The 21,050-nt window shown below is 34.8% G+C and overlaps 1 protein-coding gene across 3 annotated transcripts in view; it reads left to right on the top strand.

Moving 5' to 3' along the window:
- The first annotated feature begins 3,628 nt into the window (after nt 1-3,628).
- CRISP1 (cysteine rich secretory protein 1) overlaps nt 3,629-21,050 on the top strand; it is a 42,485-nt gene continuing 25,063 nt past the window's right edge. For 2 of the 3 annotated variants that reach the window (XM_063707269.1, XM_004044171.4), the window contains exon 1: nt 14,184-14,290. The gene's annotated coding sequence lies outside the window, so the exon portion shown is untranslated. Of the gene's footprint in view, nt 3,717-14,183; nt 14,291-21,050 lie in introns of those variants that run through there. The other variant, XM_063707268.1, reaches the window with a different exon arrangement.

Genomic DNA, 21,050 nt, shown 5'->3' with positions numbered 1-21,050 from the left:
CAAACAAACAAACACAGAAAAATATTCCAAGATCCATGGATTGGAAGAATTAATAGTATTAAAACATCCTTACTACCCAAAGCAATCTACAGATTTAATGCAATCCCCACCAAAATACCAATGACATTCTTCACAGAACCAGAAAAAAAATCCTAAAATTTATATGAAACCACAAAATACCTAGAATAGCAAAAACTATTCTGAGCAAAAAGAATAAAACTGGAGGAATCACATTACCTGACTTCAAATTATACTACAGAGCTATAGTAACTGAAACTGCTTGGTACTGGCATAAAAACAGACCCATAGACCAATGGAACAGGATGGAGAACCTAGAAACAAATTGATACATCTACAGTGAACTCATTTGCAACAAAGGTGTCAATAACATACATTGGGGAAAGGACATTCTCTTCAATAAATGATGCTGGGAAAACTGGATATCTATATTCAGAAGAATGAAACTAGACCCTATCTCTTGCTGTGTACAAAAATCAAATCAAAATGGATTGAAGACTTAAATCAAAGATCTCAAACTATGAAACTGCTGCCAGAAAACATTGAGAAAATTCTCCAGGACATTGGACTGGGCAAAGATTTTTTTAATAGTATCCCACAAGCACAGGAAACCAAAGCAAAAATTGACGACTACGATCATATCAAGTTAAAAGCTTCTGCACCATAAAGGAAACAATCAATGAAGTGAAAACATAAACCAAAGAATGGGAGAAAAGATTTACAAACTATCTGACAGAGGTTTAATAACCAGAATATGTAAGTAGGTGAAACAACTCTAAAGAAAAAATTCTAATAATCTGATTTAAAAATAGGCAAAAATCTGAATACACATTCCTCAATAGAAGACAAACAAATGGCAAGTAAGTATACCAAAAGGTGCTCAACACCATTGACCAGAGAAGTGCAAATCAAAACTACAATGACATATTATCTTAGCCCAGTTAAAATGACTTTTATGCAGAAGACAGGCAATAATAAATGCTGGCAAGGATGTGAAGAAAAGGGAACCCTCGTACACTGTTAGTGGGAATGTAAATTAGTACAACATCTATGAAGAACAGTTTGGAGGTTTCTCAAAAAACTAAAAATAGAACTATTATATGATCCTAGCAATTCCATTGCTAGGTATATAGCCAAAAGAAAGGAAATCAGTATATCAAAGAAATACCTCCACTCTCATGTTTATTGCAGCACTATTCACAGTAGCCATGATTTGGAAGCAACCTAAGTGCCTATCAATAGACAAATAAATAAAGAAACTGTGATATATACTCCATATATATACAATGGAGTCCTATGCAGTCATAAAAAAGAATGAGATACTGTCATTTGCAACAACACGGATGGAACTGGAGGACATTATGTTAAGTGAAATAAGCCAGGCACAGAAAGACAAACTTTGCATATTCTCATTCATTTGTGGCATCTAAAAATTAGAATCAATGAACTCATGGAGATAGAAAGTAGAATGATGGTTACCAAAGGCTGGAAAAGGTTGTTGGGTGGGGCAGGTTGGGAAGTGGTGGTGGTTAAGGGATAGAGAAAATTTACTTAGATAGAATAAATAAGATCTAGTATTTGATAGCACAACAGGTGACTATAGTCAACAATATTTTATCACACATTTAAAAATTACTAAAATAATAGAATTAGATTTTTAACACAAAGAAAGGATAAATAATTGGGGTAATGGATACTTCATTTGCCCTGAGGTGATTATTATGCACTGTATGCCTGTATCAAAATATCTCATGTACCCCATAAATATATACACTCACTCTGTACCAAAAAAAATAAAAATAAAAGTAAAGAAAAGGATAAAAAACATGGGAGGGAGAAAACACAGAGGAAGTTAAAAAAGTACAGTGTGTAGTAAGCTTTTAATCAAAACACATTGTAGGTGGAGACTAAAAACTTGCTGTTGTTTGTTGTTGCTGTTTAACAGCAGATACAGGTATTCTGGTGATGCTACTCTACTGCTTAGTTAGCCTAAACACATGATTTTTCACTATATTAGTGGTATATCATAATTGTTTTCTGTTAAGTATTTATGTGTGAATAACTGTAAGAAAATTATTGGTTATAGATTGCATATATATTTAGAGTCAGAAATAATGGCATTGCCAAGCAACCACTGATTGTCCAAGTAGGTGGCTGAGATAGTAACGCCTTTTCTTTCTGATGGTTCAATGTACACAAACCTTGGTTCATGCACAAAATTATTTTTAAATATTGTATAAAATTATCTTCAGGCTATGTGTAAAGTAGATATGAAATGTGAATAAGTTTATGTTTAGACTTGGGTCCCATCCCCAGGATATCTCATTATGTATATGCAAATATTTTACAATAAAAAAAATTGTAATCCCAAACGTTTCTGGTCCCAAGCATTTTGGATAAGGGCTACTCAACCTATGTTTCATTAATATAGCCACATCAAACACATTGAACTCTGAATCGTGTTCACATTATTTCATCTGAGTTTTCACCACAAAATTATTTCTCTGTGCAAAATGTCTTCCTAGTTTGCTGAAGATTGACCCCATTGTTTGTTCTTGGTGACCAATTTATGAATTAGTAGAAATATCACCCTCACTAAAACTATGCAAGAGAGAAAGGGCATTTTTAATTTTGTTTCATTTACCTCATCTGTTTTAAAATGATGTGAAGCAGAAGACAGTATTATTTAAAAATCTAGACTCAGAAGCTATGGGGCCTGGATTTCTATAGTTCTGAGATTTTAAATTGCTTCTCAGAACCATACTCCATTCGTATATAAGACGGAAATGACAATATCTTCTATTACACAGGAATATTGTCATTTTCTTAACTGCATTAAGGAAGAATTGTAAATGGATTAAGAAAATTCTTCCTCTTCTTATATTAGTGGAGAAAAACGTCCCCTTAGCAGACAAGGTGAGAGGTAAAGAAGCAGAACCTGGAACAGGTACAATTAAACATATGCCTTTGTGAGAGACTAAGGTAGCATCCTTGTTTTTGCTTGCTTTTGAAAAATATTCGGATAATATACAGCATACTCTGGTAGATAGTTGTATACATCATTTTATTTATTTGTGCACTGTGATTACCAGATCAGAGATTTTTGACTATTAGTTTGACTGTTGAGGTTTTTCTCCAGGTCATGTTGATGGAAGTGATTTTAAAGTAATATCACATGGAACATATTGTCTTTCTGCTGGTGGTCTGAATTTAAAAATTGGCTCCCAAATTTATATAAGGCCACGACTTTTCATCTATATTGTCCATAAACATTCCATTCTAATAGAAAGAGTACCTTGTGAGAGAGTAATTTGTGGGACTATATAAATCCAATGTCATGATTCACTCCTACCCATTTGCTCTCTCTCCTTCTGACCTGCTTGGAATTTCTGGACCAGAAAGAATCATTGAACATATCGCTTGTAGTAGGCTATCAGGTTCATACTATGAGAGTAGGCCTATATTGACTTTATCTTAAATAAATCTGCAAAAGCCTAAAGGCAAGATCTAAGCTTTAAAGGGCTCAAATTTTCTTAAAATTCAAAAAAAAATTGGAAAGTTATTTCGTGTGTGTCTGTGTGTGTGTGAGAGCTTTACGCATTCATAGTCCAGTTTCTTTGCAGCTACCAGGACAGAGCTTGGTGAGATAATTCTTTTTTTCTTCAACTTTTATTTTAACTTCAATGGTACATGTGCAGGTTAGTTACATAGGTGAATGTGTGCCATGGTGGTTTGCTGCACAGATCATTCCATAACCTAGGTTTTAAGCCCAGCATCCGTTAGCTATTCTTACTGATGCTCTCCCTCCCCCTATCTTCCCTTCTGACAGACCCTAGTGTGTGTTGTTCCCCCTCATGTGTCCATGCATTCTCATCATTCAGCAACCACTTACAAGTGAGAATATGTAGTGTTTGGTTTTCTGTTCCTGTGTTAGTTTGTTAAGGATAATGGTTTCCAAGTCCTTCCATGTCCCTGCAAAGGACATAATCGTGTTCCTCTTTATGGCTACATAGTGTTCCATGGTGTATATGTATCGTATTTTCTTTACCCAGCCTATAATTGATGGGCATTTAAGTTGATTTTATGTCTTTGCTGTTAAGAATAGTGCTGCTGTGAACACACATGTGCATGTATCTTTATAATAGAATATTTATATTTGTTTGAGTGTATACCCAGTAATGAAATTGCTGGGTCAAATGGTATTTCCGCCTCTAGGTCTTTGAGGAATTTTCACACTGTCTTCCACAATTGTTGAACTAATTTACACTCCCACCAACAGTGTAAAAGCATTCCTTTCTCTCTGCAACCTTATCAGCAACTGTTGTTTTTTGACTTTTAATAGTAGCCATTCTGACTGGAGTGAGATGGTATTTCATTGTGGTTTTGATTTGCATTTCTTTAATGATCAGTGATGTTCAGCTTCTTTTAATATGTTGTTGCCTGCACGAATGTCTTCTTTTGAGAAGTATCTGTTCATGTCCTTTGCCCACCTTTATTGGTGGTGTTTTTTTCTTGCAAATTTGTTTAAGTTCCTTGTACTCTCTTGATATTAGACCTTTGTCAGATGAATAGACTGAAAAAATTTTCTCCCATTCTGTAGACTGTTCACTCTGATGATAGTTTCTTTTGCTGTGCAGAAGCTCTTTAGTTTAATTAGATCCCATTTGTCAATTTTTGCTTTGTTGAAATTGCTTTTGGCATTTTCGTCATGACATCTTTGCCCATGCCTATGTCTAGAATGGTATTGCCTAGATTTTTTTTTAGGGTTTTTGTAGTTTGGGGTTTGACATTTAAGTCTTTAATCCATCTTGAGTTAATTTCTGTATAAAGTGTAAGGAAAGGATCCAGTTTCAATTTCCTACATATGGCTAGCCAGTTCTCCCAGCACCATTTATTCAATAGAAATACTTACCCATTGCTTGTTTTTGTCAGGTTTGTCGAAGATCAGATGGTTGTAGGTATGCGGTCTTATTTCTGAGTTCTCTATTCTGTTCCACTGGTCTATGTATCTGTTCTTGTACCAGTACCATGCTGTTTTGATTACTGTAGCCTTGCAGTATAGTTTGAAGTTGGGCAGAGTGATGCCTCCAGCTTTGTTCTTTATGCTGAGAATTTTCTTGGCCATTTGGGGTCTTCTTTGGTTCTACATACATTTTAAAATAAAATGTTCTAATTCTGTGAAGAATGCCAATGATAGTTTAATGGGAATAGCATTGACTCTATAAATTACTTTGGGCAGTATATCCATTTTCACAACATCGATTCTTCCTATCCATGAGCATGGAATATTTTTCTATCTGTTTGTGTCCTTTTTGATTTGTTTGAGCAGTATTTTGTAGTTCTCCTTGATGAAGTCCTTCACTTCCTTTGTTAGCTATATTCCTAGGAAGCAATTGTGAATGGGAGTTCATTCATGATTTGGCCCTCTGCTTGCCTCTTGTTGGTATATAGGAATATTATTGACTTTTGCACATTGAATTTGTATTCTGAGACTTTGCTGAAGTTTAAGTTGTTTATTAGTTTAGGAATCTTCTGGGATGAGACAATGGAGTTTTCTGTATATAGGATCGTGTCATCTGCAAACAAAGAGTTTGACTTCCTCTATTCCTATTTGAATACACTTTATTTTCTTCTCTTGCCTGATTGCCCAGGCCATAATTTCCAATAATATGTTGAATAGGAGTGTTGTGAAAGGGCGTCCTCGTCTTGTGTCAGTTTTCAAGGAAAATGTTTCCAGCTTTTGCCCATTTGTTATTATGTTTGCTGTGGGTTCGTCATATATGGCTCTTATTATTTTGAGATATGTTCCTTCAATACCTAGTTTATTGAGAGTTTTTAACATGAATGGGATGTGGTTTTCTTTAACAAAGGCCTTTTCTGCATTCTATTGACATAGTCATGTGATTTTTGTCTTTAATTCTGCTTATGTGATGAGTCACATTTATTGATTTGCATATGTTGGACCAAACTTGCATCCTGGAGATGAAGGCAGCTTGATCGTGGTGGATAAGTTTTTTGATGCACTGCTGGATTTGGTTTGCCAGTATTTTATTGAGGATATTTGAATCAATGTTCATCAAGGATATTGGCCTGCAGTTTTTGTTGTCGTTGCTGTATCTCTACCAAGTTTTTGGTATCAGGATGATGCTGGCCTCATAAAATAATATCCTGAAGGCAGGCTGGAAGGACTGAGTCAACCAACCCTTAAAAATGGTGGTTTTCCCTACCCCAGGAGGAAAGTTACTTCTAACATTTACATTCAAAATCAAATGTCATTACTCTTTGCACATTATCAGTTATGATTTGAACTTCTCTGGAAGAACATGAAAGGAAAAAAATCATGATTTTTCTGAGTGTTTTTAGTTATCTGAAATCAATTGGGTCTATTTTTCTAAATGTTTTATAGCATTAGGCATCAGTACTTGCCTTAAGAAACTACATAACTGTTTTAGTTCTAATATTATTCAGAATTGCCATATTTACTATTCAATAGCTACCGAAGGAAGATCTATCATTGATAGTAATAACTACATTAGGTTTCTGGCTTGCTAAGGTTCTATTATTGACTGAAAATGTCTCCCTCCTCATTTGTTTATTTTTTTTCTAACTTTGGAAAGACAGAGAAAACTAAAATTCAACATGGTATATTAATTCAGGAAGAATACCGGGAGAGCATATATCCTATTTTCTATATTTAAAAATAAGAAAATCAAAGTAACTGTGGGTTAAGAAATGTATTTAAACCAATCAACTAATTAGGAATTTTCAGTCATACACAGATGTCTGCTTGTGTCTATCAGTTTAACACTCCTTAAAATATATTAGTAGCTCAGCTTTATGGTTCTGATTCACTGAAATGAAACTGGAGAAATAAAATCTGGAGGTCAAGTGGGTTGTCAAGTTTATATTTTTGTTAAGTATAGGTACTGAGCTTTAAAAAAACTTTAAATATTTTATCTACTATTGCTAATAATTTCACTAAAGATAGAAATTTTACCACCAATAATATAAGCAATACATAATCTTGAAAGAAATAATAATCCTTCACATTTAATATAACCAGTTCTATAAATAACTCTGTTCCTTTTGCTCCATTTTGTTGATGAATAATGTAAACTTCATTCTTAATTATCAAAATTAAGTTCAAGTGTGCATAGTGAGAAACCATTTCAAGTATTATATTCTCTAGGTAGGAAAAATAGCCTAACATGAGGACACATAAGGAAATTTTAGGGTGGTTGCTTTATGCTAGGACCTGGCTGCCAACGTGTAAACTAAAAATTTATGAAGACTAAGTTAAATATTGATTCATAATATTTAATCATTAATCAAATTAAATGGCATTTAGTTTTAAAAATTAAGCAATATTTCCTGAGATCTGCAATTTTACTTACGAGTTTCTTTGCCTAACTCCTTCCAGACACATATTTTGGAAAAATTTTCTTTATAGGAATAAGGAAAGTTGTGTTATATCCTTGAACAATTAGGTTTTTCTGGCTTATACCTTTTTATTTTATTTTATTTTTTATTTTTATTTTTTATACTTAAGTTTTAGGGTACATGTGCACAGTGTGCAGGTTAGTTACGTATGTACACATGTGCCATGTTGGTGTGCTGCACCAAGTAACTCATCATTTAACATTAGGTGTATCTCCAAATGCTATCATTCCATGCTCATGGGTAGGAAGAATCAATATCGTGAAAATGGCCATACTGCCCAAGGTAATTTATAGATTCAACGCCATCCCCATCAAGCTACCAATGACTTTCTTCACAGAATTGGAAAAAACTACTTTAAAGTTCATATGGAACCAAAAAAGAGCCTGCATTGCCAAGCCAATCCTAAGCCAAAAGAACAAAGCTGGAGGCATCACGCTACCTGACTTCAAACTATTCTGCAAGGCTACAGTAACCAAAACAGCATGATACTGGTACCAAAACAGAGATATAGACCAACGGAACAGAACACAGCCCTCAGAAATAATGCCGCATATCTACAATATCTGATCTTTGACAAACCTGACAAAAACAAGAAATGGGGAAAGGATTCCCTATTTAATAAATGATGCTGGGAAAACTGGCTAGCCATATGTAGAAAGCTGAAACTGGATCCCTTCCTTACACCTTATACAAAAATTAATTCAAGATGGATTAAAGACTCAAATGTTAGACCTAAAACCATAAAAAACCCTAGAAGAAAACCTAGGCAATACCATTCAGGACATAGGCATGGGCAAGGACTTCATGTCTAAAACACCAAAAGCAATGGCAACAAAAGCCAAAATTGACAAATGGGATCTAATTAAACTAAAGAGCTTCTGCACAGCAAAAGAAACTACCATCAGAGTGAACAGGCAACCTACAAAATGGGAGAAAATTTTTGCAACCTACTTATTGGACAAAGGGCTAATATCCAGAATCTACAATGAACTCAAACAAATTTACGAGAAAAAAACAAACAACCCCATCAAAAAGTGGGCAAAGGATATGAACAGACACTTCTCAAAAGAAGACATTTATGCAGCCAAAAGACATGAAAAAATGCTCATCATCAGTAGCCATCAGAGAAATCCAAAACAAAACCACAGTGAGATACCATCTCATACCAGTTAGAATGGTGATCATTAAAAAGTCAGGAAACAACAGGTGCTGGAGAGGATGTGGAGAAATACGAACACTTTTACACTGTTGGTGGGACTGTAAACTAGTTCAACCATTGTGGAAGTCAGTGTGGCAATTCCTTAGGGATCTAGAACTAGAAATATCATTTGACCCAGCCATCCCATTACTAGGTATATACCCAAAGGATTATAAATCATTCTGCTATAAAGAGACATGCACACATATGTTTATTGTGGCACTATTCACAATAGCAAAGACTTGGAACCAACCCAAATGTCCAACAATGATAGACTGGATTAAGAAAATGTGGCACATATACACCATGGAATACTATGCAGCCATAAAAAATGATGAGTTCATGTCCTTTGTAGGGACATGGATGAAGCTGGAAACCATCACTCTCAGCAAACTATCGCAAGGACAAAAAACCAAACACCACATGTTCTCACTCATAGGTGGGAATTGAACAATGAGAACACATGGACGCAGGAAGGGGAACATCACACACTGGGGCCTGTTGTGGGGTGGGGGGAGGGGGGAGGGATAGCATTTGGCTTATCCCTTTTTAATGTGTACCTGTTTACAGATTTCTAATGTATTTCTACATATTTTTCAAATGTATGGTGGGTTGGACTTAGAAAAAATTGGCTTTGACTTTTGCTGAGTTTATGTTCAGTAGATTCATGGATTACTGCCCTGTAGAGTGACCATTTTAGAAGCATCCATCACTTTGTCCTCATTACTATGTCTATTTCCTGAAGCCATGTGATCATTACAATGTAACCTCTGTTCCAGTAGGGCAATTATTTTGTTCAAAACTATGTGTTCATCATCTTATATCTCACCTGGCATGGAGATGGCACTTAAATCAATGTTTTTGAATAATGAGTGCATGTTAGAAGGAAGACAGACACACACTTTTTTCCTTTCTTTCTTTGTTTTTGTTTGTTTGTTTGTTTTGTTTTTGTTTTTGTTTTGAGATGGAGTTTCCCTCTTATCCCCCAAGCTAGAGTGCAATGGCGCGATCTCTCAGCTCACTGCAACCTCTGCCTCCTGTGTTCAAGCAATTCTCCTGCCTCAGCCTCCTGAGAAGCTGGGATTACAGGCACGCACAACCACACCAGGCTAATTTTTGTATTTTTAGTAGAGGTGGAGTTTCACCACATTGATTGGCCAGGCTGGTCTCGAACAGCTGACCTCAGGTCATCTGCCCACCTCGGCCTCCAAAAGTGCTGGGATTACAGGCATGAGCCACCACACCTGGCCGATTTTGTTATTAGAAACCCAAACTAAAGTCTACACAAACAACCCTAAGCAAAATTTGGGGATTAATTTGGAGCAGAAAACAATATCCTTCATAACTCAAGGATGTTGTTATATATACAGAGTTAAACAACTCAAGTAAATTTGGGTGAGTCTCACAAGAAACTGAAGATTAGAAATTAAGTCATATAAATTTACATAATTGTCTGTATTAACAGGCTCTCTTGACCTTGACTTTGAGTCAGTTTTGGCCAAAGTCCAAGGTATGTATTTACTTACTTCCCAACCTGAAGAAGTTCTATGGGCTAGCTGTGTTGCAATACCTGAAGCCACAGCTTCTTGCAAGGCAGCCCTTTCCACACAGCTCCCTCACTTTCCAACCTACAATAACTCCTGCTTTCTCTCACCCATTCAGGCTAGGAGTGACAAATTTACCACTACTGGTTACTCTATTGTCCGTACTGGTATTATTACACCCTACCCTCAACTTTGGAAATTTCCATCATTAAACTCTCCCTCAATTACCCAGTTTGAGTATGTCATCTTTTTGTGTTGGCATCCTAGCTGACACAAATTCCAAATTAACTGTATCTAAATCTCTACAGTCATTTTTGAGAAAGATCCATGTGATTGCCAGACTTGGTATTGTTTAGGAAGTTTGTTTTTGTGACAGTGCAATTTATTTGTCTATCTTTCTTTCTTAGTCTGTTTCGCCTGTGATAATAAAAATACCTTAGACTGGGCAATATATAAAAAACAAAAATTTATTTCTCACAGTTCTGTAGGCTGGGAAGTCCAAGATCAAAGAGCTGTTAGATTTAAAGTCTGATAAGGGACCTGTTCCTTATAGATGGCACCTTCTAGCTGCATCCTCTCATGGCAAAAACGGCACAGGCACTCCCTTCAACCTTGTTTGGGTTTAGTACCCGTGGGATTAGTCCCATTATAAACGAGATTGAAGGGAATGGAGCCCTTTTGACTTAGTCTTTCCCAAAAGGCCCTAACTCTTAACACAATCACGTTAGGTATTAGGTTCCAACATATAAACTTTGAGGGGACACCAACATTTAGACCATAGTACCTTCCTTTTCCATTTACATTTTTGGCATGATTTTTAAACACTTTTACTCCTGGGAAAGAAAGGATACTGTTTTCGTACTTCCAGCTTTATACTGACATCTTTCTGATAACTTGAGAGGAATCACAAGACTTTCCTCAAGTGGGCCGTAGAAAAAACTGAATTTAAAGTTAAAAAGAGGTTAGGGGTAGGAGTGTATGATGGCAACTTCCAGGATAGCTTCAATAATCCTTGCCTCCTGGTAGTTATGCTCTTGTGTGGTCTTCTTGTTAATCGAATTAGAGCTAGACTCTGTGAACAATAGAATATTAAAGTGTGTGACTTCTCACTCTATGTCATAAAAGGCATTGCAGCCTCTCCTGTGTTCTTGCATCATTTGCTCAGGGGTACGTGACTGTCAAGTTATAAGGATAATCAGAAGCCCTGTGGAAAGGCCAATCTGGAGAGCAACTAGGGCTTCCCACCAACAAACAGTACCAACTTGCAAGTCATATAAGTAAATCAATTTGGAAGCAGGAAAGCCATCAGAGATATAAATGTCTGCAGCCTCAACTGACAACTGATTGCAATCAATGAGGCACCATAAACCAAATGTGCTCAGTCAAGCCATCCTTGAATTACTGATTCCCAGAAACCAAGAGACCACATTTATTGCTTTAAATCATTGAGCCTTGGGATTATTTATTATCAGAAGTAGACAACTAAAACAAAGTTGAATAGAAGGATAAATGTATATTGACTTTCATTCTGATTATGAAAGCTATAAATTGTAGAAGAAGAGGGGGAAAATTTCAAAGGGCCATTAATCTCCCAGGGTTCTTAAAATTCAAATTCAGAAACTGACTTTGGCTTTATTTCATGTGCAACATAAGTCTGAATTTGTTTAAGTCTAGAGTACTTTTTGGCCTGAGTTTCTGAGCAAGTCTGGAGTCATTGAGCCCTTGCAACATATAGGACTTTGAAGCATAAGCACAATTTTACTGAGTGGTATGAAGAAGCAATGAGACACAAATGGGATTGTTGTAGGTAAGACTTCAGTCATGGAGAAAGTGAAGGGAAAGGAGAGGATGTCTGTGTCCAGTGGATAATTAGAATAAAGCCACAGCCAGAATATATGCAAAATTATTTTACAAATATGATTTTAAAATCACATTTAACACATGAATGCTTCCTTCAATATGTATTATATATTTGGGCTTTCTAAAATTTTTGTTAGCCAATCTCTGAGTAAATATGATTTAAAGGTTCTTTATAAAATGGATATATTCAGACAAACATGACGTGATTGTAAACACATTAGCCTTTATCTATCTCTCAAGATTTTTCTGGGATAATCCAGTTAGAAATATTCTATCATGTTATGATATGCTAGATAAATGTGTCAGATTATTATTTTAGGGAAAAAAGTTATTGTAGATAGTTTCCTACTATACTAAAAAGCTTAAACAGAAAGAGAACAATCTATGAAAATAGGAAATTTATGAACAGAAACAGCCAACTGGCACCCATGTTTGGGACTCACATGCAAATCAAGTTATTCTTTGCTTTCCAACACTTCCCAAATTCTTTTAAAACCATATTTGAAGCTGGATAGCAACTCTATATGAAGACATCAGTGCTATAAATACAGACAGCATTGTGTTGGGTAGAGCAATGCCAGGAATTGCCAGGACCAACAGATAAAACCAGAGCAATTAAGTTTCCATAAACACTTGACTTGATGTTGAATCAACACTCTCCTTTATAAACAGCAGTTTAGCAAGAAATAAATGACAATTATACATTTCTAATATATAAACCATGCTGGTTTGGTGAAGTAATAGCATTCTTTTGCAGCTTTCTTTTTACATGTAGTTTGTTGGAGAAAGTTGCTCAATAATTTGGAAGTGTTAATTTCAAGATCATGTAAAATTCTTTAAAGCCAATTAAAGTTAAGCTAAAGATAATTCATCTTATCTATGAAAGAGTTTACAGATAAGCTTTTCTATGTTTTTAGATTAACACCATCTCCCTCAACCAAAAAAGAAATTCTTCTAGGTATAGGTGAGCAATTTTTAGTGATGTTTAGTTCTCCTTTCCTGCAGATGGTTTTCTGGACATTCATTATATACTTTAGCAAGACCAGAAAGTTCTATCTTAAGAGACTCTGATCTTTCTTTTAATTTTTATTTCCTAACCGTCACCCCAGAACTAACACAAAATAACTTATGACTACACAATTCTTACCTTATTTTTACTCTTTCCTTTTAGATATTCAATTGCCCTTTCTTAAGCAAGATACAAGAAAAATATTTTTTATTAAATAATAATGTCTTCTTTCTTACAAAGAGCAAAGACTTAATTCATAATTTTAAAAAGATGCCAGCAAGCTATGACTTCAATATAAGCGGCCATGCACTCACATATACAAACATTTCCCAACTTTTCAGAATAATAAGACAATTCAAAAACATCTGATTACAGCTAGTTTCAGAGCAAATTTTCTATTCTCATATGTGATTTCTGTCTGTGTGATATTTATTTCTTTGTTCTAAGTGTCCTGTGATATTTCTCATCATGTGACTCAAATGATTTCTGGAATTTTTAGTGTTTTACAATTTAGTGTTCAGTATTTCTAGACCTCTCAAGGTAGTTAGTTGCTTCCACATTGTTTCTGGACAAATCTTTATTAGAATTCTTCCAAATTGCAGAAGTTTTCCTTTTAACCAGGAAGTTCTTAGGAAAATGGACTATTTATCTTTTCATTCCCAGAGCCTCTCCAAGTATGTGACACATTATAGAACAGTTACCAAACTCCATAAGATTGTGTAGTTTATATGTTTGGTGATTCTATGTATCCTCAGCGTCTAGAAGAGAGCATAAATCATCTTAAGACCTCAATAAATAATTACTGAATGAATTTAATAAAGTTGAGAAGTTTCTGGACCAGCAAGTCATTTTCCCTTACAGTGACCTTTGTTATCTGATTGTGGCTCTGCTGAATCATGCAACTAATCTTTGCAGTTTGTTCCCAGGGTAAAAGTTTAAAATTGATGAGTTCCATTGATGATGTTGCCTGGGTTACAAACTAGAAATGTCTCCACAATCATGATTTGTAATCTTCACAGACTCTAGATTTGTTCTGATTATCATGTATTCGTGCCTGGTGTCCACCGTAAATCCCTTGATCTGTTATAGGCATTTACCTTGTACTGACTGCCTCATTGAACAAATCTCCCCTGTGGACTGTCATTTAAAAGCACAAATACACTACATAGAGAAAGGCTGGGTTCTTATCAGGACACAAATTTAAAGGCTGTGTGGACTTGGGTAAGTTATATAATATCTTTGTCAGTTTCTTTATTTGAAAATAAGATTCATAAGTGACTACCCAAAAGCATTGTTATAATGTTAAATGAGATTACATGCAAAGTTTTATTCTAATGCTATTGTTATCTAAAAGTAAATGTTAGTTATCTCCATGCTTTTAATAAAGGGGTTTATAAGCTAAGATATACTATGCAAATACAAAGTAATATTACATGTTGAGTTCATTCTTATGAACTTCTTGGGGAGGGCTTAGAAGAAACATTTTTTCATGTAGGGACAATTACCATAGGGTTATATAGATCTGAAAATGACAAGGTAGGCATCTTTTATTTCACAAAATATTGAAAATGCTGCCAAAAGAACTAGCCAGTAATAAGGGGCCATAGTCAAACAGGTAGTGGTCCTCTGTCTCTTTTATAACTTGACATTTTGTTTTGGGGAGTTGCTAGACATTTAATGGATAATGGCAATAAAATATTTATTTTACAAAGACTGTAAGGCAGCCTCTATCAGAACCAAGACAGCATGAAGGAGAAATTGAGAACTCAGTGGTGGGCCCCAGCGGGCAGGATTTTAAGCTGTCCAAACTTCTTTCTGCAGTCTTTCCATCTGCCAGTCTCCACCCTTGCTTCAAGTCTCCAGGGTCTTCATGCTAGGTCTTGGACTTGTAAATTACACACCTTTTGTGCCCCACCTCAGCCTTCCTCAACAACTTCCCTTTGGGCCCTTCCTGCTCCCTCACTCCCTTTCCACTCTCTATCTCAATCCCATTAATGCTTTGTACTCTCTGAATTATTCTCTCCAAAACTGCTTATGGAAATCTTACCTTTAGTAATATATACCAAAGCAACCACCAACCACCTTCCTTTTGTTTTCACAAAGACCTTTTACATATAATGCAATGGATCAAATTGACTATAATGAGAGAAAAACATTAGACAAGAGAATTTGGAAGAAATATGACTGCACACTTCAAATAATATCAGATAATCATCAAATAGCTGGTATTTATGTCTTACAAATATGATAGTTTGCACATTTAGATTTGTAAAAATAAGATGGTACTCACATTTAAATCTATAACTCAAGGGAAAATAATTTTTGTTTTTAGTGGATGGTAGTTATCAGAATCCTTATCTTTTCTCTATTAGATATTCCATTGACCTCATCTCTTTTATAAAAATGATCATCCTTTCCCCACTCAATTGCATTTGAGACTTTGTCATAAATCAGATGACTATGTATGTGAATTTGTTTCTGTATTACATAATATGCCATTGGTCCATTTATCTGTATTTGTGTTACTAGTACTCTGTCTTAATGACTTCAGCATTATAGTGAGTTTTAATACTTGGTATTGTAAATCCTACAGCTTTGTTCTCCAATATCTTTTCAATGTTAAATCTATCTTATAGAAGAAAATGCCTTTATGACTCATTACTTTTGGATAACCAAAATTTCTCAAATAGAACACACACACGCCAACACATGCAAAAGCACTAACATAAGAAGATAAAAATTAGCTAGATTTATTTGAATTAGAAACTTTTGTTTAACAAAAGCTACAACTAAGATAGTTCAAATAATAAGCCACAGACTAAGGGAACGTATTTGTAAAACATTTGACAATTGCCCTATCAAGGACATGTAGAGAATTCATACAAGCGAATAAGAAAAAGAGCCAACCTAATTACAACCATGGAAAAAACATTCAACAGAGATTACAGAAAAGATGGGATCAAAGTGGCTGATAAGCACATGTAAATAAGCTCAATATCTTGTTATTAAACAAATACAAATTAAAAACTGCAATGAAATAGTATTACACAAACATAATAGATAAAATTGAAAAAAGCTGAGAATACAAATAATAGGTGAGGGTATGAAGCTGATGGAAGTATGATTTGATAAAACTCATTTGGAAAAATATTTGACAATACCTACCAAAGGAAAACATGTGTATACCATACAGCCCAATAATCCCACTCTGGGATATATATCCAAACACATACACACACACACACGTACACACACACAGTGAATAACAACAGTGTTTACTAAAAGAGGTACAGAGAAAATGTTCATAGTTTTATTTATAATAGTTCCAAACTGAAAATAATCAAAATTCTTATAAATAATAGAATGATTAAATTAATTATACTGTGTGTATACCATGGAATACTCTGCAGTTATTAACAAATACAAACTTCTTCACATGCAACGTGGATGAATCTCATAAGTATAATAATGAGTAGTGAAAAAGGTTAGACATTAAAAATAGATATTTCACTTATTCAAAGTTTAACAACTGATAAAACTAATCCTAGTTGTATCAAGATAGGTTTTACTCTTGAGGGCTTCAGACTGAAAGGGGTGCAAGGGACCTTCCTGGGTGTTGGAAATCATCTATATATTGCTTTTGGTAGTGGTTACACTAGCATATACATAGTTGTAAATCAATCAAACTATACACTTAAGACTTGCATGCTGTGTTGTATGTAAGTTATACCTCAGTAACTTTTTTAAACAAATAACAGATTCACCGAGGTGAGGAAGATTAAAAAGAAGATGTATTTCTTGTAGAGTTCATGTTAATTCTTTGTAGAGTTAATTCTTTGGTTAAGGCAAGGAAGGGACTGTTCTTCATGTAAGTGCTTTCTGAGAAGGTCATGGTCTAACAATTGAATCTATGAGAGTGCATTCCCCCGGGCATGCCATAGGGCAGTACCCAGTTGTCCTCAGTCTTTTCCCTCATCTTTGATCTTTCCTCTCACAAAATATTAACTTTTAGTTGTTTATGATCTACAAATTTGTCAACAAGAAACACAATCTGAAACTAAAGGGTAAAGAAATACATTTAAATAATGTATCAAGTTGCTGGTATTATTATCTGGAAATATTTTAAGAGTATTGGCTTAAGATTGCCGTTTGTGTATAAAATAATTGTGTTAAGAAGGAATTGATGCTAAAGCCAATGAAGTAATGCTTCTTCTTCTTCTGTAATACTTCTGTTCAGAAGAGCTACCTTTACCTAAGTTCAAGCAGCTGTGTAATTCCTTGGTTGAAATGGCCTACTTAGTTCCTAGATTTGCAATCTTCCAGGCGGTAGAGAATAATTTATCCCATTGGAACATTGGGATAAGATAAGTCCCAGAGGTTGGACTAGGGCTTAGTATCTCAGTCTGGATCTACAGGGTCTTTTACCCTGGGCCCATTTATATTTTCACCCTCACAACCTCTGTTCCAGCTCTGAGCCATGCTCTACAATTCTAATCTTTAGGTCTGCATCTTTCTTACATCAGCAGGATTTGCTATTTGCCAAATGCTCTATTTCCTGCAGTTTTCCATCCCTTCAGCTTTACCTGATTTTGACCCATATGTCCGGGAATTATCCCAAGGCCCAAAATCTGTACTATTATAATTCTGGGGCAACAGAGATACCTTCATAATTTCCTGTATTCAATCCTCATTCTAAAATGCTTAATTTACTTCTGATGTTGAATTATTAACTTTTACCCTTGTATTTTGACTCAGTCACCCCAAGTGACTCTTTTAGACCTCAAGCAAACAAAAATGACCCTCCAGTTTTTTTTTTTTTTTTTTGTAGCTTCTTTTCTCTGAGAAGGTGTAACTTTGAGTGTATGCATTTTACCTATTCATTGACCTCAAGCCAAAGCATGGACTGAAAAATCTAAGGTCCTTTCTTAGCAGTTTCCCTTAGCATAGTTGCCCTAAACTTTGATCAACCAGAATTCACTGGATATGCCAACATGCAAAGTAACCATAATCCCAGGTGATACCGATTATCCCATAATCATTCTCAAGAGATCATAATAAGTTGTCTTCTGGATGCTTTTAATACTTGCACAGAAAATAAGTTCTGGGATTAATTTACCTAGATTTAGCATTATATCAAATATCTTATATCATAAAACAATGAATTTTTTCACACACTTTTGACAAAAAAATCTATATGTAAAATATGCAGATTGTGTGTGTGTATATATATATTTTTCTAATATCAGTAATATTATATATTTTCAAAAGTCTTCTATTAGAATTAATTAGATCCCATAATTTTTGTGTCCTTTTCAATTTCTTTCATAAGAGTTTTTCAGTTTTCCTTGTAGAAGTTTTTCACCTCTTTGGTACAATTTATCTTTAGGTATTTTCTTTGAAACACTACTGATTTTTGCATGTTGATTTTGTATCTTGTAAAGTTATTTAACTTACTTATCAGATCTAAGAATTTGGTGGAGTCTTTAGGTTTTCTAGACATAAGATCATATCATCTGCAAAGAGTGACAATTTGCCTTTCTCTTTCCCAATTTGAATGCCTTTTATTTCTTTCTCTCACATGATTTCTCTGGCTAGAACTTCCCAGCACTATGTTAAATAAGAGTGCTGAACATGGGCAATGTTGTCTTGTTTTAGGCCTTAGAGAAAAGACATTCAGCTTTTCTCCATTTAGTGTGATGTTAGATGTGGATTTGTCATATATGGCCTTTATTATGTTGAGTTATGTTATTTTTTTTTTTTTGATGGAGTCTTGCTCTGTTGCCCAGGCTTGAGTGCAATGGCGTGATCTTGGCTAACTGCAACCTCTGCCTCCTGGGTTCAAGTGATTCTCCCACCTCAACCTCCTGAGTAGCTAGGACTATAGGTGCATGCCACCATGCCTTGCTAATATTTTGTATTTTTAGTAGAGACGAGGTTTCACCATGTTGCACAGGCTGGTCTTGAATTCATGACCTCAAGTGATTTGCCCACCTCAGCCTCCCAAAGTGCTGGAACTACAGGCATGAGTTACCGTGCCTGGCCGAGCTAGGTTCTTTCAATTCTTAGTTTGTTGAGAGTTTTTTGTCAGGAAGAGATGTTAAATTTTATCAAATGCTTTTAAGGAGTCTGTTGAGATTACCATATGGTTCTTTTCCTTTATTTTGTTAATGTGATATGTCACATTTATTGATTTGCATATGTTGAACCATCCTTGCATCCCTGCTATAAATCCCACTGCTATAATGATCATGGTGCATTATATCTTACATGTGCTGTTGGATTTGGTTTGTTAGTATTTTGTTAAGGAACTTTGCATCTATGTTCATCAGGGATATTGGCCTATAGATTTCTTCTTTGTTGCATCCTTGTCTGGTTTTGGTATCGGAGTAATGCCAGCCTTTTAGAATGAATTAGGGCAACTTTACTTTCCTTGAATTTTTTTGGAATTGTTTGAGAAGAATAGGTGTTAGTTCATCTTTGAAAATTCAGTAGAATTCAGCAGTGAAATCATCTGATCCTGGACTTTTCTTATTGGTAGAGTTTTTATTATAATTCAGTGTCATTATTCATTATTGGTCAGCTCTGGTTTCTATTTCTTTCTGATTCAATCTTGGTAGGTTGTATGTCTCCAGGAATTTATTCATTTTCTCTAAAATTTTCAATTGTTAGTATATAGTTATCCATGATTGTCTTGTGGTCTTCTGTATTTCTCTAGTGACAATTGTAATATCTTTTGTTTTTCTGATTTTGTTTATTCGGGTCTTCTCTTTTTTATCTTGGTTACTCGGCCTATTGGTCTTGTTTATATTTTCAAAAAATCAACATTTTTTTTATCCTTTGTATATTTTTTAAAGTCTCTATTTTGTCTAGTTCTGCTCTAAACTTTGTGATTTCTTCTGCCAGTTTTGGGTTTGATTTGTCCTTATTTTCATTTAGTTCTTGAGATGCATTATTAGATTGTTTATTTAAAATCTTTCTTTTGTTTGAGGTAGTTGTTTGTCAGTATAAACTTGCCTTTTAGCACTGCTTTTGCTGTATCCCCATAGGTTTTGGTATGCTGTGTTTCAATTTTTATTTGTTTAAAAAATTGTTTGATTTACTCCTTAATTTCTTCCTTGACCCAGTGGTCATTCAGGAGTCTGTTGTTTAATTTCCACATTTTTTACAGTTTCCAAAGTTCCTCTTGTTATTGATTTCTAGTTTTATTTCACTGTAGTTAGAGAAGATACTTGACATCATTTCAATTTTTAAAAATTTGTTGAGGCTTGTTTTGTTTTGTAACATATGGTCCATCCTAGAGAATGTTTCATGTGCTGATGAGAGGAATGTGCACTTTGTAGCTGTTGGATAAAATGTTCTATAAATGTCTGTTAGGTTCCTTTGGTTTAATATCCAATTTAAATCCAATGTTTCTTTGTTAATTTCTATATAGATGATCTGTCTAATGCTGAGAGTGGGGTGTTGAAGTCCCCACTATTATAGCATTGGAGTTTATCTCTCCCTTTAGATATAATCATATTTGCTTTATATATCTAGGTGCTCCATTGTTGGTTGCATACATTTAGAATTGCTACATTCTCTTGCTGAATTGATCCCTTTTTCATTACATAATGACCTTCTTTGTCTGCTTTTGCTGTTTTGAACTTAAAGTCTGTTTTGTCTTATAGCTATAAGGTAAACTACAGCTATTCCTGCTTGGTTTTGGTTTCCATTTGCATGAAATATATTTTGATATCCCTTTACTTTCAGTCTGTATCTGTCTTTACAGGTGAGATGAGTTTCTTCTAGATAGAATACAGTTGGGTCATATTTTAATCCATTCAGCCACTCTGTATTTTTTAAGTGGAAAATTTAATCCATTTACATTCAATGTTATTATTGATATGTCATTTTGTTAGTTGATTTCTGGCTGTTTTGTATATTTTTTGTTTCCTTTTTCTCTTATTGTTTATCATGGTGGTTAGGTAGTTTTATGTAGTGA

The sequence above is a fragment of the Gorilla gorilla genome, chromosome 5 (assembly GCF_029281585.2).
Source record: "Gorilla gorilla gorilla isolate KB3781 chromosome 5, NHGRI_mGorGor1-v2.1_pri, whole genome shotgun sequence".
In the NCBI taxonomy this organism is placed as follows: Eukaryota; Metazoa; Chordata; class Mammalia; order Primates; family Hominidae; genus Gorilla; species Gorilla gorilla.
The sequence above is the reverse complement of the archived record's forward strand: the minus strand, read 5'-3'. Positions and strand labels throughout refer to the sequence as shown.